Here is a 27588-nt window from a genome sequence, read left to right as displayed (position 1 = left end):
ATAACTACTATTGTAAGAAAATTCACAAAGGAGAAGATACTCATACCAGTTATCACCGAAGTCGAGGGCGCAAGCACGCAATGTGTCTTCCAATGTATGGATCGTACATTCTGACTGACAATCCATTTGGGGATGATAAGCGGTACTGAAATACAACCCAAACCCCAGAGCTTCTTGGAAGCTGTCCCAAAAATGGAAGGTAAACTAGAGATTTTGGTCAAACACAATGGATGAGAAAATACCATGAAGTCGAACAATCTCATTAACATATAGGTGGGATGACTTGCTAGTAGAGTCAGTGGTTCTGATGAGCAGAAAATGGATGGTCTTGGTGAGTCTATCCATGATGACCCAAATAGTGTTTCGACCAGAACAGGTCCTGGATAATCCTGTAACAAAATTCATAGTTACATGCTCCCATTTCCATTTAAAAATCAGAAGAGCTTGTAACAAATCACCGGGTCTCTGATGTCTACCTTAATACGCTGACAAGTAAAGCACCGGGAGACATAGTCAACTATATCTCTCTTTATTCTTGGCCACCCATACTGACACTTCAAGTCCTGGTATATTTTGGTACTTCCAGAATGGATGGATTGCTTGAAAGTGTGGGCGGTCTTGAGAACATCTGCCCTTATAGAAACGAGGACCCAAATACAATTCGACAATCTGAACAGTCCATCATATGAAATTCTAAAATCAGGAGATTCGTCAGAAGTGAACTTACCTAGATTCTTGGTGAGTTTTTGGTCCGTAGATTGAGCTTCCTAGATTTTCATAAAGAGATCCGGTAGGACTTGGATCTGGGTAAGATAAGTACCTTTGACATAATAGATAAGGTAGAGAGACTGTATAACGTTCATCAACTTCCAACACAACAGACTCCTTTGGGCTCAGTGCATCAGCGACCACATTTCCTCTGTCGAGGTAATGACGCCATATCTTCAGGGTAAAGATAATTACTACTATCTCCAAGTCGTAGGTAAGGTAGTTCTACTCATGAGGTTTCAATTGTCATGACCCATAAGCGACTACTCTACCATGTTGTATTAAGACACACCCCAAGCCAATATAAGATGCATCACAGTAGACTTAAGATCTTTTCGTACTATCGGGGAGGATCAACACAGGAGCAGGGGTGACACGATGCTTCAATTCCATGAAGGTTTCACTACACTCATAATTCCAAATGAATGATACCATCTTTCGGGTAAGTTAGGTTAATGGGGTGGCAATATTAGCGAATCCATCAATAAACCATCGATAATAACCTGCCAAGCCGAAGAAACTATGCACCTCAGCCATATTGGCGGATGAATTCCAATTGACTACCATTTCCACCTTGGACGGGTCTACAGAAACTCCTTCACTCAAAATTATATGACCGAAAAAGAAAACTCAATCCAACCAGAAAGAGTATTAGCTCAGTTTAGCATACAGCTGGTTCCAGTGAAGAGTCTCTAACACTTCACTCAAGTGCACTATATGTTCTTCAAGGCTCTTGGAATACACTAGGATATCATTAATAAAAATGATGACGTATTGATCTAATGTGTGTTGAAAAACTCTATTCATTAAGTCCATGAAGGCTGCAGGGGCATTGGTTAATCGGAACGACATTACCCCTAAACTCATATAAACCGTACTTGTACCGAAAGGTGATTTTTAGAATATCTTCTTCTTTGACTCTTAACTGGTGGTATCCCGTCTTGAAATTAATCTTAAAGAAGACCATGGCTCCTTACAATTGATCAAAGAGGTCATTGATATGAGGTAAGAGGTACTTGCTTTTAACGGTCACTCAGTTAAGTTTTTGGTAGTCCACACAGAGTCTAAAGAAACCATTCTTTTTCTTCACGAACAACACTAGAGCGCCCCAAGGAGAATTTCTAAGGCAAATATACTTCCAGGTAATAAGTTCAGAAAGCTGATGTTCTAGCTTTGTTAGCTCAGCATGACTCATACGATAGGCAGACTTCGAGATTGGGGACACCTTCAAAAACACATGATCCCCTACTTCAAAGCTCAAATCCCTCCTACGATTGTCTACATATTCTTTTTGTCTACTTTGGGCAGCTTGTAAATTTCTCTGTATTATTGACACCTTAACTGTAGTTTCTTTCACTAGTTCAGGCCCTATCAACTGTCTCTCTCCAACTTAAGAACTCTACCTCTCGCAGGGGAGGTAGACCAAGAAGTTCGATGGAAAAGGCATCCAGAAAGTTGCAAACAATTGGTATGGCACACACAACAGGATCAAAACCCATATTCCTGTTCATTCAATGGTTAGGAAAAATAATAATAAAAATTTTATTCCTTTTTCGGAAACTCTAAAGTTATAATTTTACTTTCACAATCGATTATAGCTCTATACTTTCTCAACCAGTCCATTCCTAATATCACATCAAATCCTAAAAAATCTAACAGTATCAGATTTAAAAATACTTCTATTCCTGAAGTTTTTATCCTACAGTCTTTATATACACAATGAGTCTCTAGTAATTCCCTAGAGGGAGTTTCTACCGTTAATATTCATGCTAAAGGTTCTTGTATAAAATCAAGATTACAAGTAAATGTACGAAAAATACAAGAGTGAGTAGAACCTATATCGATTAGAGCCTTGACAGAAGTGTCATGAATATAAAACATACCCTAGATAAGAACATGAGTAAGAAGAGCATCAAGTTCATCCAAATGGTACGTGCAACCTTGTGTATAGGCCGGGCGACATCCTTTGGTCGCTGGGGGCAATCCTTTATAAGGTACTAGGTGCTTCCACACTAATAACATGCATTATTGATGCGTCGATAGGGTCGGTCACCATGCGAGCGACCACAATGCTGACAGGGTTGGTAAGGTCATGCAAGTTGAACTGTCGGTGAAGGCAAAGAAGGGGAAAAACAACTTTAGTTCGTTTATCAGAGTGGCTACTTACTGGATCAGGTAATCTTCTCCTAAGTTACTGAGGTTGTTATTGGGTACTGACTCGGGCAATGCGTTGGTGCTTGGCAGAGATGAGATTTTTGGCCAACAGGGCATGTTCGAGCACCTCCGCATACAAGCTGAGTCTCACCATCCTGACCCAGTAATAGATGTCAGTACGAAGGCCCTTGAGAAACTTCATATCTTTTTGGCCCTTAGGAGTGACCATTAGAGGGGAATACCTAGACAATTAAACAAAACGAGCTGCATACTTGGCAACCGTCAGATTCCCTTAGCGGAGGTCCAAAATTCTCCTCTTTCTTTTCTCGGACATAGGCAGGGAAGAAGTTATCAAAGAATGCATCCATGAAAACTTTCCAGGTCGTATGGGTAGGCAGGACTTCCTTTTTAAGTCACCACCAGTGTTTTGCTTTGCCGTTTAACATGAAAGCTACAAGGGGAACTTTATGTTCCTCGGTTCGGTCTAGGAGAGAGAAGAGCTTCTCTATCTGTAGGATCCAAGCTTCGCCTACTAAGATATCAGGCCCACCTTTAAAGTGTGGGGGGTTAAGTTTTTTAAACTCCGCTATGTTATGGGAAATGGATCTCTCGGTGTTTCAAAATTCGGGGGCAGGAGGTGGACAAGGGTTGGCTTGATTTTGTCCTACGGCTGCAGTTAATCCTTGGATAGTTCGAAAGAGTTCGACAAATTCAATCCTGGTCGGGTGATCCGAGCTTCAGGTCGCTCAGTACGCTCTACAGATGGTCTTCCTCGCGTCATTCCTACAAAAGAAAGGAAAACACAAGTTAGTGATCTAGTTTTGAAAAGAGGACTTATTTTTTCTAGGTACTCTAAAAGACTTTTCCTACCTAAGGCCTTAGTGTGAGGGATTTGGTCCGCAATTATTCTACTCTGATACCATATGTGACATCACATATGGTAATTAAGGCAAATGGGTGTCAGATATAGATTCAGAATAACGAATGCATGATGAAATTTTATGCAGTGGAACAATTAATACAAATCTCTTACAAATATATATATGAGTTCCAATTACATACATATAACTGAGGCATGAAGTGGCTATAAAATACAAAAAACAAAATACAAAAGAATGACACTTCTTTCACTATGCTATTGGACTCATCAAAGTGCGAAAACAATCATGCACTCAAATTTTGTGGATCCACAGAATCCTCGTAGACTTTCAAAGGTAGCCCAGCCTACGGTTTCTTATTTTCTTGCTCATCTGGCGGGGCGACATGGAAAGAGTGAGTTCTATATGTTCAATAAGAAAATTAGTATTAAATTAACATCGTAAGGTTTTAAATGTGAATTATTTTAACTTAAAACCTTATCATTTCACCACTTCGTAGACTGATTTTTTATTATGAAAATAACTTATTTATTAAGAAACAGTACATTAATATGAACAAATCAAACATACATCATGCCAGATAATAGATAAAATCAAATAAATCATGAAATGCTATGATTTTCGTGTCATACTTCGCAAAATCGTTACAACTTCCATCTCTGAATGTAGATACAGAAATCTAAATACTCAAGTGGAATGACTAAATCAAATGCAAATACGACAATTTGTTCAGGCCCATTTTCGGCGGGCCAAACCATGGTACAATCTATGATCACAGCCATACCAACCATAGTGGTCCTATAAGATATCTACAGTCATGACGGTACTTAACCAAGGGTGACCCCTAATAGATATTTGTGTTACCACTCTCGTCAGAGGGTATGCCGTTATCCACTAAGAGCGGTCCTCTTATATCTTTTTAGACCAGATGGGGGAGGAAAAAATAGATACCCTAAAAGGCTAGGGGAACATATACCCCTTAGAGATAAAAAAGGGATGAGACACTTGATGTAATATGCATATCAATACATACATATATTTCAGACCATTCATTCTTCATTCCACTTTTCTCTTTTCTTTTTCTTTTTATTCTTTATTTTTACCAAGCAATAATACCGATTTCATATTATATTTTATTACACGCAAATTATAATTTACATAGCACGCTTGAAAATAAGAACAATTTGACTTATCAGAACTATAAACGCAAAGGCATACAAGCAGGCAAAATCACAATCATCATGTTTAATAATGTTATTTTATCTAAAAATACCCCTTAAGACGTCAAAAGAAATACTAAATTCCTTATCAAAACCTTGATGTTTTCTCATTCATCGTTCCTCTTTTCTTTCCCTCCTTCTCTCACTAGAGTACCTCTTTAAGTCTGGAAAAATGAAAGAATGGAAGTGTGAGGAAGAATGGGATGGGAAGACCTATTTATAGAATTTTAAAAATCGTCAGAATTGCGTTAAGTGGTGAAATTCAGTGAGGAGAGAGGAGAAAAAGATGTTCGACATGAAAAATGAGGGAGGAGGGCCTCCTCCGCCAGCGGTGGCAGCACGCCGCATGAGGCGACAACAGTGCACTACCCAAGGCGGCAGTGCCCCAGCCGGCGCACTGCAAGCTAGCCTACAGGCACAAAGGCCTCCAACTGCAAGCGTAGGGGCTAGCCTGCATGCACTAGTGCCACGCACGCACCCTGCACGACACCTATCCATACTCGAGGTGACGCTAGAACGGCTTGCCTGTGCGCGACAAGACACGCGCAAGACTTGTCCCCGCGCCATGCATGTGTGTGCGTTGTGCGCACGTCCCGTGTGGGCATTGTGCACACGTCTCGTGTGTGCATTCGTGCGGATGGGACATGCGCGTTGTGTGCACGTCCCGTGTCCGCTGTGCGCACGCACAAACAATGCCTCGCATTTGCACGGGCAGCTCTACTTCTCCATAGAATTTTTCCCATGAGATTTCTTCCTGTTTCGCCTTTTTTATGATTTTTTCCAATTTTTTAAAATTAAAATAAATTAAATTAAATACAAATTAAATAATAAAAAATAAAATTAAATAAAAATAAAATAATTAAAAATCAACCAGATTTACGAATTCCGATAAATAATACTCGGTATAATTTAAATGAGTTTAATATGATCAAAAACCCGAATAAGTAGAGTTTTCTAAATTAATTAAGCACAATGATGAGCGGGGTGTTACAGGAGCAACTGGTTATGGTAGAATTTAACATCTACGGACAACAATTTGAGATTTTTCTCAAAACATCTAGGACATTTTTGCAAGTAGGTAGATGCAAAAATTCAAATTTTAGTTTAATATCATTGTGATTTTATCCCATATTAAGAAGAAATTTTCCCACTCTTCCCCATTTATTTATGCTCATATTTCATAATGAAGATGAAGAATAAAATTATTTAAAAATTTAGAGTCCTTTTGCTCTAAATTGAACCTTAGTTCTAAATATCTCATTCTAAGATCATATCCAGGACCATAATAAGAAGTTATAGAAAGGATATATAGGAACTTGGACAAAAAAAACCTAAACAGAATGAAATATATAGAACTAAACAAGAATATGAGACCTGTATAAAAAAAACCTAAACAGAAAAGGAGAAAATTAAATAACAAACCAATAATCAAAGTATAAATCCAAAACAAAATAACAGGAAATATCAATAGAAATTTCTGGATCTTCATCTTCAAGAATTCTTTGATATCCTTGGGTTGATATGATAAGTTGTGTTGGAAGCAATGCTGGAGAGAATTGGCTAGAGAGGAGGAAAAAAGAATCTATGAAACAACTTGTGAAAGAAAAAGTTACCAGGATGGCTCCAGTTTCACAAAAATTCTCTAATATATTCACTTGGTGACTTTTTGTTCATGCCATAACAATTGTGAAAGACTAATATTTGAAAATACATTTCAAACTACTAACTTTGAGTATATCTTGCCAATTATAAATTACAAATTCATATGACTCAAAAAAATAAAAAAAGGTAAAAAAAATGTCATAACGACATTACATGATGTAAACCAACCAGGTTGTTCAGCTGATGTAGAGAAAGAAATTTTTGAGAGAATAAAGGAATCCTTTATTCCATTCCACCAAAATCTGGTTACAAAGGTGTGAGAGAATTGTTTATATACAAGGCCTAGTTATAACTGTCAGTAGGGATGCATTACCTCATGTTGTAAAAAAAGGTAATAACCAATATAACAAATTCTCAAAATAGAAAGACTATTTACAGCTAAGCTACCCATGCACAACATTTCTAATAAATAAAAAAATGCTAATAAAAATTAATTACTCTACATCCCCCCTCAAGGTGGAGCTTGGTGAATATCACACAAGACCAACTTGGACAATAGTTGATGAATAGAGGGGGCTGACAACAATTTGGAGAAGAGGTCAGTGAGTTGCCCAGCACTGGAGACATGTTGAGGCTGAATGAATATGATGATAAATAGTAATTGAGATTCCTTTAATAGTGCATGTTATATATTAAAGATTGATGGCTGTCAACATGACTTAAACTATTGATTCTCAGTGAGGTAATCAGTGACTCAGAGATGTAATAATTCTTGACTGTTACCCACCTCTTGGTGGGAGGTAAAGGATGAAACTTTGATTTCTATATTCCAAGGTTGTTATTTTTCTATTGGTAATAAGATTATTATTTATAAAGTTATATTGAAAAAATTAGGATAACATGATATTTAGGCTATGATACTAATTAATGTAGGACAAAAAAAGCTCAAGCACAATAGTTAGATAAAAATTCTTAAAAACCAAAATTATAAATATGAAATCTCAATAATCAAGTCATTAGCTCAATATTTATAAGTAATCTATCAAATAATCAAAATATAAAATCTAAAGTCAACCTAGAATCTATACTAGCCAGAATAATAAGCTAATCAATTATGTAACTTATAACAGAAAACAACTAAGTAGCATTCTTACTAACCATAATATAATAAACTTATATTAATAATAAGGTTATTTTATAAAAAAAATACCTTGATAACACAAAAATATATCTTATTAGAGGACCAAATTCAAAGTCTTAAACATAAGAACTTGATACTGGAGGAGTTGGTTATGAGAGAATTTAACATCTACGAACAACAATTTGAGATTTTTCTCAAAACATATGGGACATTTTTGCAAGCAGGCAAATGCAAAAATTCAAATTTTAGTCTAATATCATTGTGATTTTATCCCATATTTTAAGAAGAAATTTCCCCACTCTTCCATATTTATTTATGCTCATATTTTAGAATGGAGATGAATAAAATTATTTAAAAATTTAGAGTCCTTTTGCTCTAAATTGAATCTTAGTTCTATATATCTCATTCTAAGATCATATCCGAGACCATAATAAGAAGTTATAGAAAGGATATATAGGAACTTCTTTAAGAAGAAATAAGGAATATATAAACTATTGAGAGAAAACAAGAATATGAGACCTGTACAAAAAAAAAGCTTAACAGAAAAGGAGAAAATTAAATAACAAACCAATAATCAAAATATAGACCCGAAACAAAATAACAGGAGAAATTATCAATAGAAATTTCTGGATCTTCATCTTCAAAACTTCTTTGATATCCTTGGGTTGATAAGATAAGTTGTTTTGGAAGCAATGCCAGAGAGAATAGACTAGAGAGGAGGAAAAAAAGTCTTTGAAACAACCTGTGAAAGAAAAAGTTACCAAGATGGCTTCGATTTCACAAAAATTCTCTAATATATTTACTTGGTGACTTTTTGTTCATGCCATAACAATTGTAGAAGACTAACATTTGAAAGTACATTTCAAACTACTAACATTGAGTCTATTCTGCCAATTATAAATTACAATTCAATAACTCAAAAAAATTAAAAAGGGTAAAAAATGCCATAACTACATTACATGATGTAAACCAACCAGGTTGTTCAGCTAATGTAGAGAAAGAAATTTTTGAGAGAACGAAGGAATCCTCTATTCCATGCCACCAAAATCTAGTTATAAAGGTGTGAGAGAACTGTTTATATACAAGACCTAGTTACAGCTGTCATCAGGGATGCGTTATCTCATGCTGTAAAAAAAGGGAATTAACAAAATAACAAACTCTTAAAACAGAAAGGCTATTTATAGCTAAGCTACCCATGCACAATATTTCTAATAAATACAAAAATGCTAATAAAAAATAAAAATTAATTACTCTACATCCCCCCTCAAGGTGGAGCTTGGTGAATATCACACAAGCCCAACTTAGACAATAGTTGATGAAAAAAGGTGGCTGACAACGATTTAGTGAAGAGGTCAATGAGTTGTACAACACTAGAGACATTTTGAGGTTGAATGAATCCAATTTTGTAATGATCACGCACAAGATGACAATCAATGTCAAGGTGCTTAGTGCCTTCATGGAAGACAGGGTTATTTGTGATGTGTATTGCTGATTTGTTCTTATAGAGAAGAGGAATAGGAGAAATGAGAGGCAACTTAAAATCCTTGAGCAGACAAGAGAGCCATAACAAGTCACATATAGTTGAGCCCATGCTCCGATATTCTACTTCAATAGAGGATCTTGAAACTGTTGATTACTTCTTTGCCTTCCATGAAATGAAAGAGTGGCCAAGAAAAATACAATAACTTGTAAGTGAGCACCTAGTGTCAACATAAGAAGCCCAATCTCTATCATAATAGGTTGTTAAATGAAGAGAACTATTAGCAGGGAAGAACAGTCCCTTTGAAGGACATCATTTCAAGTAACGTAGCACATGGATTATAGCATCTCAGTGCTGCTGTGATGGTGAATTGAAAAACTGACTCAGCTGCTAGATATCATAGCTGATATCTGGACGTGTGAGATTGAGATACAATAATCTACCAATTAATTTTCTATAACATTCAGGATCAGATAAAAAGGGATCAGTAATAGTAGCTTTAAAGTTCTTTGGAAGGGGAGTGCTAACGGATTTAGAACCAAGCATGCCAGCATCTTATAAAATATATAAAGTGTATTTCCTTTGATTGAGAGTAGTACTAGTGGCTAAACGAGCAATCTCAATACCAAGAAAGTATTTAGCATATCTAAGATCTTTTATGGTGAATTGAGAATACAAAAATTCTTAACATTAATAATAGCAGATTCATGGCTACCTATAAGCTGAATATTATCAACATACACTAACAAGGCCAAGAAGGAAGTATTAGTAAATCTGATGAATAAACAGTGGTCATGTGGAGACTACTTGAAATCATAATGCTATAATTGAGTAATAAACTCTATATTCCACTGTCTAGAGGCTTGTTTCAAGCCATAAAGGGAACGAAGGAACTTAACACTTGGCCTAGTTTAGTTTTAGTGTATCCATCTGGGGGAAGCATATAGACTTCTTCATTGAGAAAACCATGAAGAAAAATATTATTTATGTTGAGTTGATGTAAAGGCTAGGATTTAATGGTAGCTCAAGAAATAATTTAACAGTGATAAGTTTTGCAATAGGGGAAAAATTATCAAAGTAATGCACACCAAGTACTTGACTGTATCCCTTTGCCACAAGACATGTTTTCAATCTATCAACACTGCCATCTGGATTAAGCTTAACTTTGTAAATCCACTTTGAACCTATTGGTTTCTTACCAATGGGTAGATCAGTCACCCCCAAGTTTTATTAGTTTTAAGGTTTTATAACTCCTTTTGCATAGCATATACCCATTTTGCTTGAACATTAGCTTATTTGTAAGAGGAAGGTTCCTTGATGGAAGATACATTAGCAAGAAAGGATATATATGAATAAAAAATATCTGCATTGTGGCAGAAAGGATAAATAGTTGGGGTATAAGGGGAACTTACAGAAGTAGAGATCTAGATGGTCATTGGAGAAATCATATATCATTTAAACTGAGAAATATTTTATACGTAATCTGAAAGCCAGACATGTGGTTTCTTGATTCAAGTGTTACGTCTTAGTAACTGAACTGTTAGATACTAAATAGGAGGTGATGAAGGACCAGAATAAGTTGGATCTATAGGAATGGTAGGAGAAGAAGGAACAGATGTAGAGATAAGAGATTAAGTATTTACATCATCACTGACATAATCAATAGGGTTAGGTAGTACAGATTGAGGTGATGAAGAATGGGATTAGGAATAGAATGGAAAAACATATTCATAGAAGATAACATCACGAGGGAAATGTATCTTACGATCAGCTAAATCATAGATTTTGTGGCCTTTTTTTCCTATATTATATCCAAGAAAGATACATCAAATGGCTCTAGGAACAAATTTAGTTTTATGAGGAAAATATTTTATGGCATAACAAAGTAAACCAAACACTCTTAAATTATGATAATCTGGTGGTTTATCATAAAATTTTTCATAAGGTGATTTCCAGCAAAAAATGGAGGTAAGAAGTCTGTTAATAATGTGAGTGGCCATTAAGATGGAATCACCCTAGAATTGTGAAGGCAAATTTAATTGGAACATTAAAAATCTTGCTACTTCAAGTAAGTGTCTATGTTTTTCTCAACTACCCCATTTCATTGAGGGGTATAAACACAAGACCTTTGGAAAATAATTTTTAGCTGAAGAAGTAAAGAGCAAATAAATTGATTAATGAATTTAGTTCCATTGTCAGTTCGAATCACTTTGACACATTTTTTAAACTGATTTTTGATCATACATAAAAACTATTGCAGAAAGTTAACTGTTTGAAATTTATTTCGTAAAAGGAAAGTCCAAAGAGTCCTATTAAAATAATCAATAATGGTAAAGACATAATGTGCACCAGTGATAGAAGATATTTTATAGGGTCCTCATAGGTCAATATGTAGTAATTCAAAAGCTTTTTCAGTGGTTGTGACACTAGTAGGAAATGTGTTTGTTTAGATAATGGACATATTGGGCAATGATAATGAGAAGTAAAAAGTTATCTAGAAATACTAGGAATATGATTCAAAACATTAACAGAAGCATGTCCAAGCCTTTGATGCTACAATGAAAAAGGAATTTTTATTGCATTATCGATGTAAATGGAATCAATATAATTAGAAACTGGAAAAACTGTCTTGTAAGATTTTGCATATGCAAAAATTCTCTTAGTACAAAAACAAGATTTATCTAAAACATATAAGCATCCTACATCCTTTCTAATTATCAAGATCTCTTCATTTTGTAGGTCCTACAGAACAAAATGGTCAGAATAGAAAATGAATTTAAGTGGATTATCAACAGTCAATTTATTCACTAAAAGAAGGTTAAATATGATATATGGTATATATAAGGTGTTTAACAAATGCAATTTATGGTTCAAAAGAATTATGCCTATATGATGGACCATTCTCACAGTACCATCAGGCAAATAAACTAGTGAAGGGTTATTTATTTTTTGACAATTTTTTAGGAGAGATACTTCTGAGCACATATGGCTTGATGTTTCAGTATCCACAATCCAAGATCTTTTTTCTATAAAATAAGTAATATTGAAAGCATGATGGAGAGTCAAACCTGCAAAGTCATTGAAATGGGCAAAATTAACTTGGTTAACATCAATTTGTGGCTGCTTTCCTTTTATGAAATTTGTTACTTCTTTTTGCACCATGTCAGTTATAGCAGCATTCCACAGGAAATAATTTTTTAGCTCAGCATTCATCTGCAATGGAGTATCAGCAAAATTTACCACTTCCTTTCTAGCATTACCTTTCTTTTCTTTGTATTCTTTATACCACTCTAGATATCCATGAAGTTTAAAGAAATTCTCTCTAGTACGACATTCTCTTCCACAATGAGTACAATTTTCTATTACCTTAAAACAATTATCTCTAGTATGCCCATCTTTCCCATTGTGGTTACATTGCTTGTCAGATTTCTGAGTCACTTTTCTTTTATAAATTTTTTCTCAAGTTCCCATCTCTTCTACTAGCTGGTCCTTTTGCTAACAATGCAATGTTTTCCATAACATCAGTTAATGTTGTATGAATTTCCCTTTGTTTTTTTCACTCTCAACACCATTGAATAGGCTTTGTTCACACTAAGAAACGGTTCCATCACAAACATTTGATCACGAATATTATCATAAGACTCATTTAAAACCATCAAAAACTGCATAAGTCTGTTAAAAAATTCATATCTGCTACTGATTTTCCTGCTCCACAAGTACATTCAGGAAAAGGCATTAAGTAACTCAATTTATCACATAATTTTTTCAACTTAGTATAATATTGTATAACTGATAAATATCCTTGAGAGAGAAATAATTTCTCTCTGTAATTTGTAAAGCATTGGGCCATTGCATTCACCAAAATGAGTATCAATTTCATCCCACAGCTCCTTAGAACTTGTGGTATACAGAAAAGCATTAAGAATGTCTTTAAAAATAGAATTGAGGATCCAAGAAGTAAACATGCAATCAACTCTCACCCACTTCTCATATTCTGGAGCATTTTCGTTTGGCATGGGACTCTTTCCATTAATAAAATCCAATTTCACTTTTGCGCTCAATGCAATCTTCATGGATCTACTCCATGACAAGAAATTATTTTCAATCAAAGGTGAGGTAACTAAGACCATACGTGGATGATCAAAACTGTGCAAAAATAATGGATCATTATTTGCAATTACAGTTGCTCCTTATGTTTGCAAGGACTGAGATCCAGCTACCTCTCCAACAATCTCTTCCACGATGAACAGAACAAGGAAAAATTTATTGTATTAATGGTACAACAACTAAAAAAATGTAGAATAAAACTAGCATTTGGATCAAATATAGCTTTGATACCATGTTCAGTTAATGTAGAGAAAGAAATTTTTGAGAGAATGAATGAATCCTCTATTTCATTCCACAAAATATGGTTACAAAGGTGTGAGAGAATTGTTTACATATAAGGCCTCGTTACAACTGTCATCAGGGATGCATTACCAAATGCTGGAAAAAAAGGGCAAAACCAAAATAACAAACTAATGCGATATCAACTGAAAACATACCTAAACTAGAGGAGTGCAAGAAGTGATCAAGTACAGATGAGCTTCCGGGAAACGAGAGAAAACAATTGCGAGGTAACAATACTCCAAGTTACTCTATTTCCGACCAAGTATCAAACGGCGAGTCCGAATTCATCAGACAAAGTTCCCGACCTAGGAAGAAACGACACCAAAAGGTGCTAGAAACGTGAAAGGTAACAAGTTTTATTGCTAAGGAATTACTCGACCCAAAAATCCTGACCCAAGAAGAAAGCCCAAATGTAGTCTGGGTTTGGGTACCTGTGGGGTACACATGCGTTGCAATGCACGTACAAGATACTTGGCCTACACATCTACCGTTCTTCGATCCCGTGGTGAAGATGTCAAGGCGACCTTATACTCTGTAGGAAAACTGGAGATAGGTAACTTTCTCGACCTAGAGATCAAGAAGCCCACACTCAAGCAAAAAGGCTTGCACGTGTGCTAGACATACGGCACAGCCCGCATGGCCCACGAACATGCATATGTGCTTGTACAGACTGCACGCATGAGCACCCGGGAGCGCCCATGCATGCGACCCTCTAGGCCTGCACGGAACCAACAGCGCGCTCGCAGGCCCAAGGGCCGACTGCGCGCACCCTACGCAGACAAGCCCTTGGACGACCCAAACGACTCAAACCCACTAGCCCGCGACTCCAGCGGGCTTTCTCCCATGCAACCAGCACGGACCGGCCGGCCCGATCCATTTGGGCAGCCCAAACCAGCCGACCTCTCTTTTTCCCTTTTTAAAATATTTGAATTACTTTATTATTTTAAAATCTTTTAAAAAGGCTTGGAACCCACTTTTCAAAATATTCATGTGTTAAAATTAATTTCCACATGTGTTTTAAATGGGTTTCACATTAGATAAATATAGATTTAAATTAATTATTATTTTAATGTAAGTCTATCTCTTAAAATTATTTAATTAATTTATTTAGGATATAATAATTATTTTGATTATGCAATTATCTTAAATTAAGATAAAATTTTATTTGGGTTATTATTTTATTAATTATCTCAAAATTTTATACTCATCTACATTATCTAAAAAAGATTATAAATAGACATTTACTTTTAGAATGTAAATACAATCTTTTGAGAATACATTTGAGAAAATTATTTTTTGCTTTTCTTTTTTTTTAGTATTTTTTTTAAAATTAACTTTTTCAAGTTTTTCGAGAATTAGGAATCTTTAAAAATGTTGTTGAGCCAAGAAGTAAAAATTAACTTATCGATAAGTCCGTGATTTTTTTTTTCTTATTTATTTTTTCTAATTTTTATTTTTGTTTTCCTTTAAGAATTGTAAATTCAATTAAAAGGAAAAAATTTATTCTAACGGTTATAGTTTTAATATTGCATGCGTTGAGTTTTATGAGTTGATTCAATTCTCCTTATACCCTCCCGCATCACAAACTCTCAAAACAAAAAAGTTATTTACAGCTAAGCTGCCCATGCACAACATTTCTAAAAAACAGAAAAATAATAATAAAGAATAAAAATTAATTACTCTACACAGGCTTCCACTAGTTTATCATGTCTACATTGCATAAGGCAAAAATTTATAATTCCATAAAACTTGGTCCTTTTAGCAAGGTTCATTGCCTTTTATATCACCTTAACCATACAACTTGTCAACTACCATACAACAAGGAAACTGTCAACAATTTTCTAAAACTAAAAATGACCCATTGGTACCGATAATATTTTATGAAATGCCATACTGGTTTCCTCGTTGTGAGCTTTCAAAATACCATTGCCACACTGCAGCTTTAATGAAGTTCAAAACAATTGTCGTTAATCCAGCTTGATGTGAAGTGTATCCATGATTTGCTCCTCCTACAATCTGTAGTCTGCGGTTTGGTATGATCTTGTGAAACTTCATAGCATCTTCCACAGGAATGACCTCATCGGCATCTCCATGGACAGTTAAGACCCTGTAAGACCGTACGAAATCAGTAATTAAAAAAAAACATGCACATAAAGCAGAAATATTCACTGGCTAAATCTCATTCTTGATGCCATTTAGCTTTATGAGCAGAAGAATGTTTCCCGCCAAATATATTTGAAATTTGCTTATCCCACTATGCTCTAAAACATCACACTAATTATTATGTAAATTATATCAGTCACAAAAACTCATCCACAATGCGAAAAGAATTTCAACCTAAAGTCATTTGAACTTTTCACCCGCATTTTTTTTCAATCTTAAGGCATGCCTCATGCATATCTGTAGTTAGCCAATCCATCAAACTCTCTTTAGTCACACGGAATACAACACTGCCTGCAGGAGCAAACTCGTGCATTAAAAAGCTAGAAGACCAATAATCTTGATACTCAAGATCTATCTGACCACCTCTAGGAATCTGGCTTCCACAAAATGTAGAAGCTCTAGAAATCTGTACTTATTGCATCCATTTGGGATCACAATCACAGATTACCTATTTTGTTCTTTACATCATCAAATCCATCCTTCTCAATTCTCTGCATAAAATTGTCTCCTATGCGTTCTTCAATGTCTCGTTTCAAGTCATAGCAACCAGAAACATTGATAACATTGTCGATATCATGATGCTTAGACGCGTAAAGGACCACATCTCCACCTGCAGTTAATTGAAGAGTATAAGATGGCATATAAACAGAGCTTGATGTAAAACTTAGGGAAAAGTAATCAAGGAACAAAAATTAGAGATCTTGAATCTTAATAAACAACTCAAATTTTCAACTAGATTTAGCAATAACCAGTCTCAAACTTAATTAGAGTACTCTTTATGAAGGGGCACCAAACACAATGAAAACAAAAATTGTTCAAAACTACTTAGGCAAACAAATAGTAGAAGCTAACTATTAAAGAAAAGAACAACTCATAAAGGAAATAATATGGAAATCAACTATAACTGAAGTTAGGCCTTCACTTAAATGGTTCATATTTCTTTTAGATTGGACTTCACTTTTTTGGTGCTACATCAGTAAAATTGCATTTCGAATTAATACTAATTTGTTCAAATACATATGCACTCACCGAGAGATGTAATGGCATCTAGTGTCTTCTTAATGGTCTCTCTCTCTCTCTCTTAATCCCTTCTCTCATTGGGAATGATACAATGAGAGAGAACAAGGAAACATAATTTAATCTATGTAATCCTCTCAACATTTTTAGCTGAGTAATCTTGATTTTTTTTTCTACAAAGTGGTTGAGGGAAAGGAAAGATCTATTTGAAAATCAGAAAATCCCCCAAAACATTGTACAGGATCGTATCAATATTTCTCTTGGTATATGAATCACATTCAATCTCCAGGGCAAAAATGAAGCTGGCACAGACTAAAAGCATGGAATAGAGACAATAGATCTGGGTCACTGACAAAGCTCCGCAACTGCAAAATCCTTATTGCAGTGAGTACAATCATTTTGATTTTTCTTTTCATAATTAAAAACCCTTAATATCTACAAATATAGAACATCATTTTCATCTAGCCAATCACATGAGAAGGCTCGAAATTCTTGAAGTTGATTGCAAATTTACTTCTGAGCTGCTTACTAATTCCGGCAGTTTTGCCAATATAGTTCATCGAAGATGGAACCATTCATCCCAGTCCTTCCAATCTCCTAATAGAAGTTCTAGAACATCCATGGTTATCATTTTTAATCTGCTAATTGAATCCAATAATCTGGTGTTGAGATTCTTGTCACCATTTGTCCATATAGGATCAACATAAAAATGCTATCAGAAGGATTTTGCCGATAACGAAGATGATTACGCCTACGATCAGATTATGGGACTATATTGAAATATGGTCCTCCAATTAAGCAATTCCCATCCAAAACAAAAATTATAGAGGTCTCAACATGTAAATGACATATCTTGTTCCTATTCATTTGTCATTAAGATATCATTTCTCAATGTATTAGATTTAAAATCAATCTCACTGACCTTTCCTGTGCCCAAGAATTGTATTAATTACACGATTTATTTCACGGAAGTGCTGGATCACAGCATGCAAATCATCGGCCTCTCTGTAATAGTTACCAAACTGAAAAAAGAACCTTCACTTTCCCTAGAATCAATAGCTTTATTAGAGATTAAAAGACACAAAGAGAATGGCTCCACAGCTCCAAAGATTAATAAAGACAATCCAAATGATATATAACATACTATAACTGTGATTTCAACAGTTGTTCAAACTCTAATCACAATCCATAAGTAGAATTAGTACAATTTTCAAGTTCTGAACTTCTGCTTGCACTTGCATTTGAGAGAATTAGGTACTAGAAGCAGAAGGTAAAAAACAACTGCAAACTTATGCACATCTGATTCCATTTCAGTCAACTCATCAAGTCAAAAGGCTTTAAGTATCATGTTTAGAGTTTTTGCCTCACTAATATCCCAACCAGCAAACATTAGGACACTATTTGATCAATCTATTGCAAGTTGAGATACTACAGACATATTTAAGCAAGGATTACTATTTCTTTGGATTTATTTTCTCTGAACTACGAAGCACTACTTCTCCCTACTCCATTAATAGTCCCCTGGCCCTCAAGCCAAGTTTTTAGGCTCAAACCTTAACCTATTCCTTTTCCACAAGTCTTATTATCAAGAAAATTTTCTTAACTGCCAATTCTAAAAGGTGCTTTCTGATTAAGTTGGAAATGACTGGCCTATTATCAACATAAACATGCAAAATAGTTTAAATGATGCTTAGCCAAGTCAAGAAAATCAGAACTCAGATCAATTTTCTAATTAAAATAGTAAACTAGATCATCTGGAGGTTTGCCATACTACATGCTATAGGGTAAGGCTCTCTATGTTATCAAAAAGAAAAAAAAAAGACCTACTGAGATTTTTTTACATTATCAAAAAGAAAAAAAAAAGACCTACTGAGATTTTTTTACAACCAAAAGCACGGAGCAGAAGATGTCAATATACTTTTTGAAAGTCACATTCAAGATCCCATAATTCCATTACTCACCCATTCCCAGCAAAGTCAAAACGAAATACACTGATCCCTTCTTTTTCTAAAGTAACAGCAAGATTCACCATGATACAGTCTTCCTAGATAAAAGGAAGACAAGCTGTAAACCTCCATCGAACCTACCAAATTAATCAGCAGAAGATAATAATACTCAAAACATATAATACCAACTTTTGTGGATCGAAAACCATGGCATAAGATTACAATTTCCCTAGATCCAGTTTCATGCAATACGCCTAGGAGAGTTTCACCGTGTTTGTTTTGAACTATAACTTTCTCCTGATGAAGCACTGAAACCATACAATTCAAATGAGAGTTAAAGTGCTATAGCATGTTAAATGGCAAAAAGAAAAAGCAGAAAATATGTATCAATTTTTGATGAAACTGCACACACATGTACACACACATATATTTCAGGAAGCACATTTAGAGAAACAGAAAATTTTCCTTTTAATTTTTCAGTTAATTAAAGCAGATAGGAGGTAGAACTCCATCTAGCTAGTTTTAGCATTTTCTCTAGAGAAAACTGAAAAAATTCCATAGTAATCTATAGATGTAACAACTGATCTACAAGCTCATATAGGATAATCAAAGAGATTTCCAACCATCTATCTAACAATGCAGACAAGGGCCAAGAATTTGGTGCAATTAATCAATCATAATAACAGAGCAAAGTTAACAGCATCCAGTTCATCACTGACTTGGGAACCGCATGAAGAGGAAAATTTTGGTACAAACAGACAATCATCCGGACGCTTGCTATAGAATTTAAATAGATCAAATTGCCTAACAATGAATTCCATCAACAATTAAAACAACTCGGTTGAACACCATAAATCTAGAATAACAAGTCTAATGAAAGAATACTGGATCAACTAAAAACCAATTTACTTTCAGCAGACAAACGAACATTTTAACTATTTCAAGTATATTGAAGTTAATACAACCTTAATATTTTAATAGCAGATTCGTACCCTTTAAAGTCATGTACACAAATTATCGAACACCAAGAGCATCGAATACTGATACAAACATGCGAATAGCAAAATTCCAGACATAAAAAGTGTGTGGGTCAACTGGCCGAGCAAAAAATGTCCATCGAAAATATGGGTAACTCAAATTTATTACCTGGGTTCTTGGGAGACTCAGAAATAGCCATTTTCAAAGTTGATCTTCCCGTTTCGGGAAGCCGATATAGGCTACAGAGAAGAAGAGTATCTAGCGAAGTGGTTTCTTTCTTTTATATATATATAAATTAAAGAATTTGAAATAACTGTAAATAAAATAAAAATTTTGTGGTACAGTTCCCGTTTCTTTTTCACTGAAGGAAAAACTGCTGGAGCGGTCTCTAGAAAGAGGATTTGATATTTAAATGCGTTTAGGATGACAATGGTGTATCATAAACAGAGTGTAAGAAAATAAAATCAACATACAAATCATAGGACAAACATTAGAATGAGAATAATAAGACTTTCCCGAGTAACACAACAAAGAAAATTGTTCTTATAGATTTCACAATGTCCCACTAAAAAATTATATAGCAAAACCATATGAAGGAAGTATAGGAAGGTAGCAAGACATTTGAGGCTGCGGGTCAAGATATTTACATATTATCTCCTCATATGAATTAGAAAAAGGTAATTTAGATCAACAGCTTTTACATTCGGTGTTTGAAACTAGTAAAATAAAAGTTGTCAAATAATCATTTAGAAATCACCCTTTATCACCTTGTTTGAAGCCATAAAACCTAACACATTTGTGTTTTAGACCCCTAACACAAGCTCACATTTCTTGCATGCACAAGACACCTACCCTCTTGTCATCTTACACCACCTAGAGCTGCCAATTGACTTGCACTAGACTGCATAAACCCTTTGCCACTCTACTACACAAAGAACCAATCATATTATTATGCCCATTATCCAAGCTTTAACTCGTCTTTTTAGTTATTGTTTGATGCAAGTAAGGTGTTAGCTTTGTACCAACATTCTACTTGGGTTTAAAGATCTAATAGACCAATTCTACTAAAGAGAATCATTAGTCTTATCGACGACTTGAAAAAATAATAATCCTTAACGTCCTTCTTAAACTACTACAAGTCATCATCTTATTACCAACTCCTTTCAACAATTAACATTTCTCCCACTTGACCAGATATAATGCTCTTTTAGCCTTTTTATCACAATCTTCTACCTTGTGGTCTAGGGATCTTCTTAACTTCACTCTCAAATTTCATTTTAACAAGGAGAGGGCAAACTTCACTTATCCACTTTCAGTGTTTTCAACATACATATTATGACTTAGAAAACTAATTGGAAAAGTTGGATGTACTTTCAATCCATTTGGTAAATTCAATTGGTAAGTCATGTTCTTAACCTTTCTAGAACTTCAGATGGACCATCATACTTTTATGTAAGCCTTCTCATGTTATTCTATACTTTCTTCTATAATGAGGCCTAAGCTTCAACAACACTTTATCTTGTACCTAAAATTTCAAAAGCATTCTCTATCTATTAACATACATTTCCATTCTTTCATTAGCATTTTCAATGTTGTGTCTAGTATCATCAAGTAATTTTTGTCTTTTTCTTGCAAATCTATAAGTTGTTAGGCATTTTTAGATAACCATATTGTTTTGCTATCTCTTGAGAATTATCTGGTTATGCATGTATTGATGCTTTTAAAGGGCTCATCCAATCGAAAATGTTTTTTTTTTCACTTGTACTAAAGTTTAGTACATCCAACAAAACTACCAAATTCTTCTAGTTTGTTATTATATAACACCTTAAGAATTAGGAGTGTTCGTAGGTTCATATTTGGACTGGACTAAACTAGTATGGAATGGAAGGAAGCTAAAAACTGAAAAGTTTATTTTAGAAACCAAAAAACTAGTCATATCTCAATTTGAACTGAAAATAACTTATATATACATACTTTTAAGATATATATATTGAATTTGATAAAGGATAAACAATTAATCATGCAAATCTTGATTTGAGATTAGGATTAAATAGGGTCATCGAGAGTAAAAGTAACTAAATATGTTCAAAGGTATCCATGAGCTACAGAAGGAGAATAAAATAAAAATATATATAATCTTAGAAGATTTCAAGGAAGAACTTCAAGAAGAAACTTAGAAATTGTGTCTTCAATACATCTGATTAGGAGTTGTGTAATTCTCACTATGGTTCAAGAAGAAAACTCTTTTGCATCACTCAATCAAAGTTTCTTGAAAACTTTTTTTGTAAGGATTTTATAAATTAGACATTTAAAAACAATCTTGGATCACACTGAAAATACACTCAAAACTTATAAAGATCCGTAACTTAAAGAAAATGAATTTATATCTTAAATGTGAAAGTAGACAATAATGTTAGGTTTACATTCCTTACATAGTAAATTATAATATCCAATAGAGTTACGGAAATATCCTTTTTACAGTAGTTCGTAAAACGAAACGAATAAATAATTAAAATATGTAAATAAATGTCCTAGGGAGTTAACCTTCACTAGCAAGTGATGGGGCCCGGTAAGTAATCTACTCACAATTTTCCTGCTGATCATGATCTGAATCTTGATCTTCTTGATCTGAAATGGTTAATAGAAGGCTAAGTTATAGTAGTCCAGTAAGAATATCATGCTAATCCCTTATACGGAAACCGAATGTTGGTAAAAATCATAAAACAACTAATGGAGCCTTTAATTTAAGTAAATTTATTTAACATCAAACCATTTATTCTATACTTATCGTTACGAATTTTTCAAAACCAACCAAGACAAATACTCATATAACATTATGATTTCATATATAAGTGAGCAAGAACGACAATTCTCCTTTTTACCTACTTATTGGGACCTCTGGGGGTCTATAAGGATATTACCTTACTCGTGAACTCAATATTTAGATTTGTCAATTAACCCGACTATTCTCATACCCCGTCTGGTAATAGGTGCCAAACACACCATCGTTTCGATATTACATCTGATATGAGGGTGAACTATATTTTCCTAATTAGCCCTTCTGGTATGGGACTTCTCAACCCCGTCCGACTGAGATAATGTTCACAGTAGAATTTTCTATGTACTGGGTTCGTCTACCTTTTCTCAAGGTACCCAGTAAGCATTTTTTGTATAGATTCAAAGTATAAACCGATTACCAATTACATACCAATAACTTATTTTTACAGATCAATAGTAAATCATGCATATAGGCGATGTGTACATTAGGAGACATAATTGAAATATTTATTGCAAAATGAACAAACAAATGGGAATATGCAATGAGATAAATCAAATAATCAAGAGACCAATTAGGTCTATTAATTTAATTCACATAATGTAATGATAAGTATTTTAAGCAGTACAGGAAAAATAAATAGTAAAGTAGAGCAAATATGAACTAACATGTTTTGTCTCAATTAGTGACCTATAGTTATTCTTATGATTTTCTAATTTTTACAAAATACAATATTACCGATTATTAAGTTTCAATTATGTAATAGGGTATAGGGTGAGGAATTTTTACCCCAGATCATTGTCCAAAATATCTTACTTTCTATTGTGTCTTATGGCGATTTCTAGGTTTCCTGAGATAAGTATTTTAAGCAGTACAAGGAAAATAAATATTAAAGTAGAGCAAATATGAACTAACATGTTTTGGCTCCATTAGTGGCATATAGTTATTCTTAGGATTTTTTAATTTTTACAAAATAGAATATTACCGATTATTAAGTTTCAATTATGTAATAGGGTATAGGGTGAGGGATTTTTACCCCAGATCATTGTCCAAAATATCGTACTTTCTATTGTGCCTTATGGCGATCTCTAGGTTTCCTGAATTTTTTCTACGAAAATTAAAACACTCGTCACATATCTAAAAATACCCCAAAAGGCCAAAATAGGTGTTTTAAAACTTTTCTAGCAAATTTTAGGGTTTCGACATGGTGGCGTCACTGTGCTCCGGCGTTGGCTCTATCGCCCATGGTAATGGTTTGCTTCGACTTGGTCGATTTCGACCGGTTTAGGCCAGTTTTGGTCAATTTTACTTATAAACCTACGAAAAATGGGTTAGAAAGCTCAGTTGGCCGGGAAAGGTAAAAAACTAAAACCTAGAGGATGTGATGGATCTGGATACACTTATGGGGCGAAACGAAACAGAAGCTATGGGCCTCGCATGTGACCTTTGATAGCAGCCCAGGCAGAAGAAACAAGTGTGGTCCCAAAAGGAGGTAATATACGACCCAAGTAGAATTTCTTTTCGCATCAGGCCCAAAATTTAGTGATGACAAATAGTGACACTATAGCTTCACCCATGAAGCAACCAATTGAACGATCCACGAAACCTGGGCATTAGGCTCCCCGGAAACCACGAAGATCCTTAGTTGGAATTGTCGGGGACTTGGCAACCCCCACGTAGTCTTATCGCTTCATGAACTCATGAAGAAGCATAAGTCGAACATTATTTTTCTTATTGAAACTCTAATAAATAGTAATAAGCTATAAATTGTTGGAAGGAAGTTGGGATATAAAGGTGTTTTGGGGGTGGACAGTTTAGGTAGAGGTGGTGGATTGGCTGTTCTCTGGGCTCAATCGTGCGCAATAACTGTGAGGTCATTCTCAAGAAACCATATTGATGTAAGTATCAATCATGAATCAAATCAAGAATGGATGCTAACTGGGTTCTATGGCATGCCACAGAGAAGCCAATAAAGAGAGACATGGAGCTTGTTAGAAAACCAGGCCTAAGGGCGGGATAGACCATGGGCAATGGTAGGGGACTTCAATTATACGCTCTCAATGGAGGAGGAGGAGGGTGGGGCACCTATTAGAGATAGGAGAAAGAGGTTAGATAGACTAATGAGAAGACTCAAGATTTTTCTATTGTGATTCTTGCAAAAAAACTTCAAGTACATGCTTATTTATAGGCATCACTACAACTATTAGAATTAATTATAACCACCAACAAACATAATAAATCTAATTTATGACTCACAACTTCTACCAAACTAAAAAATATATAGAAACTCTAATTTATGAAGTTCAACTACTAACAAACTAATTAATTATATTCTAATTTGTAAATTAATTTTTAACACTTCCTCTTAATTTGTAAATCTCCTTTTCAATCTAAGATTAGTGCGTAGCTTTTGAAAGACTTCAAACTTGAGCGATTTTGTGAAAATATCTGTCACTTGATCTTCAGTCTTTACGTGATTGAGTTCTACTTCTTTTTTAGCAATGCAATCTCTAATAAAATGATATTTTATGTCTATATGTTTGCTTCGTTTATGGAATACCAGGTTCTTAGTTAGTGCTTGTGTAGAATTATTGTCAATAAAAATTTTAGTAGTTTCATCCTGTGTTAAATGAAGTTCTTTCAATAATCTTCTAAGGCATATGGCATGACAAGCACAAGAAGTTGCTGCCACATATTCAGACTCACAAGTTGATAGTGTAACAATGGCTTGCTTCTTAGAACATCATGTAATTGCACAACACCATAAAGAATACAAAACCAGTTGTACTTTTTCTATCATCAATATCTCCAACGAAATCACTATCACAAAATCTCACAAGGTTGAAATCATTAGAAGATGAATAAAATAACCCAAAGTCAATAGTACTTTTAAAATAACGTATAACTCTTTTAGCAACATTCATATGGGAGGTGGTAGGAGCTTCCATAAAACGACTTATTAGTGCAACTGTAAAAAGAATATAGGCATTGTAAATGTTTAATATCTCAAACTTCTTATAAAACTTTTAAAGAGAGTGGGATCTAGTTTTTCCCCATTATCAAAGAGAGTGGGATCTAATTTATGACTCACCACTTCTGTCAAACCAAAAGATATATAGAGACCTTAATTTATGAAGTTCAACTATTAACAAACTAATTAATTATATTCTAATTCATAAATTAATTTTTAACAGCACCGACATCTCAAACACTTATCATTGATTTCCAAGAAACACTACAATTTGCAACTTGTGTGATCTTCCATTAATGGACTATGGCTTTACTGAGCAGAGAAAAAAACAGGGTAATCATATAAGGGAACGGATCGATCGATGCATTGTGAATGATGCATAGGCAAACCAGTTTTCATTTGCAAGGCTGGAGAATCTCTACGTTCTAGTTTCTGACCACACACCTATCCTTTTGAGATGTAACCGGAAGGAAGTTTACTATCATGACAAACCCTTTAAATTTGAAAATACTTGGTTCTTAAACCCAGATACCGACAGTGTTGTCAAACGAAGTTGGAGGGGAGAGCCAGTAGAAGATATTACGCAGAAAATTATGAGATGTACCACGAGTTTGATGGAATAGGGGTTGAATTCTGTAGGCAACTTCAAGGATAGGAAATGAGCACTGTATGAGAAGCTTATCAGGGAACGTAGGCAGCAGAATTCTGATGAAGGTGCAATTGCGAGGCTCAACAATGAATACCTACATGTTTTAGAACAAGAAAATGTTTTTTTGGAAGCTGAGGGCTAAGACATTTTGGTTGAGACAGAGCGACTGAAATTCCAAATTTTTCCATCACCAAATGTCTCAGAGAAGGAGAAAGAACCAACTTTCTGCTTTAGGAAATTGGATACGTGGAGAATCCTAGTTATAACTCCATGTTGATTCATACTTTGCTGAGTTATTTTCAACTGACGACGGTGAATGGACCTGGATAATGAGCGACTAATATGTCCCCTTAGCCCCCAAAGAGATCAAGCTAGTTGCTTTCCAAATGCATCCTGACGAATCTCTCGGTCTGGATGGTTTAAATCCAGTGTTCTTTAAAAAATTCTGGGATATGATTGGTGCTGAAGTTGTTGCTAGTTGCCAGACATGGTTTGATCAACTTTTTATCCCGAAAACGGTTAGTGATACAACTATAATTCTCATACCTAAGGAGAATAACTTAGAGACTGTCCGAGATTTAAGACCCATTTTGCTATGCAACGTATGAATTGGCCTCGGGGCAGGCTGTGAACTTTCAAAAATCAAGTCTTTATTTCAAAAATGAATTGAAGAGTCGGCTTCGGAGTATTCTGAGAATTTATCAGAACATGGACCATGGCCGGTACTTAGGCCTACTGTCTTTGATTGACAGAAGAAAGAGGGATGTGTTTGTATTTATTGTTGATTCGGTCCGCAAGCAGCTCCAGGGGTGGAGTCACAGGTTCCTCTCGAAGGCAGGTAAAGAAGTGCTTCTTAAATAAATGGTTTAATCTATTCCTACTTTCTGCATGAGCGTCTTCCTCATCCCTACCTCTATCTGTGATGATCTGGAGAAGATGATGAACAGCTTCTGGTGAAGCAAAAAGCGTAACGGCCACCGAAATATGCATTAGATGACTTAAGAGATGATGTGTAAATGGAAGACAGCTGGGGGATTGGGTTTCTGCAAACTTCATGATTTTAAGGTGGCCATGCTGGGTAAGCAACTTCGGCAGTTGTTCCAGAATCCGCAAAGTCTATTGTCGAGGGTCCTCATAGCCAATTACTGCCTGCGTAACGAGGTGGCTAAGGCCAGTCTCGGTTATAATCTGATATATGGAGAAGTCTGATGGCTGTGAAAGACCTGGTTTTACATGGAATGAGGTGGGTCGTTGGCATGGGAGAGAGAATCAGTCTATGGCGAGACCCGTGGGTGCCCAAGGAAGGGGATTGTATGGTTCATAGTATTTACATTGGGGGAATAGAGGAGCTACAGGTATGCGACTTACTCAGAGAAGATAAAGCCAGCTGGAACGAAGGACTGGTTAGAGGCATCTTTGTTGAAAAAGAAGCAGACTTAATCTTGAGCATTTCTCT

The 27588-nt window shown here is 35.0% G+C and overlaps 1 pseudogene across 1 annotated transcript; it reads right to left on the bottom strand.

Moving 5' to 3' along the window:
* Positions 1–15285: 15285 nt before the first annotated feature.
* On the bottom strand, positions 15286–20375 carry LOC110825426 (uncharacterized; annotated as a pseudogene). The gene is made up of 7 exons (XR_015813370.1): positions 19905–20375; positions 18948–19066; positions 18774–18856; positions 17735–17858; positions 16244–16405; positions 15993–16086; positions 15286–15739 (listed from the first exon to the last, which is right to left on the bottom strand). The product of XR_015813370.1 is annotated as an uncharacterized LOC110825426 (transcript).
* Positions 20376–27588: the final 7213 nt, after the last annotated feature.

Source organism: Carica papaya, chromosome 7 (assembly GCF_054855325.1).
Source record: "Carica papaya isolate Zhongbai chromosome 7, ASM5485532v1, whole genome shotgun sequence".
Taxonomy (NCBI): Eukaryota; Viridiplantae; Streptophyta; class Magnoliopsida; order Brassicales; family Caricaceae; genus Carica; species Carica papaya.
The sequence above is the reverse complement of the archived record's forward strand: the minus strand, read 5'-3'. Positions and strand labels throughout refer to the sequence as shown.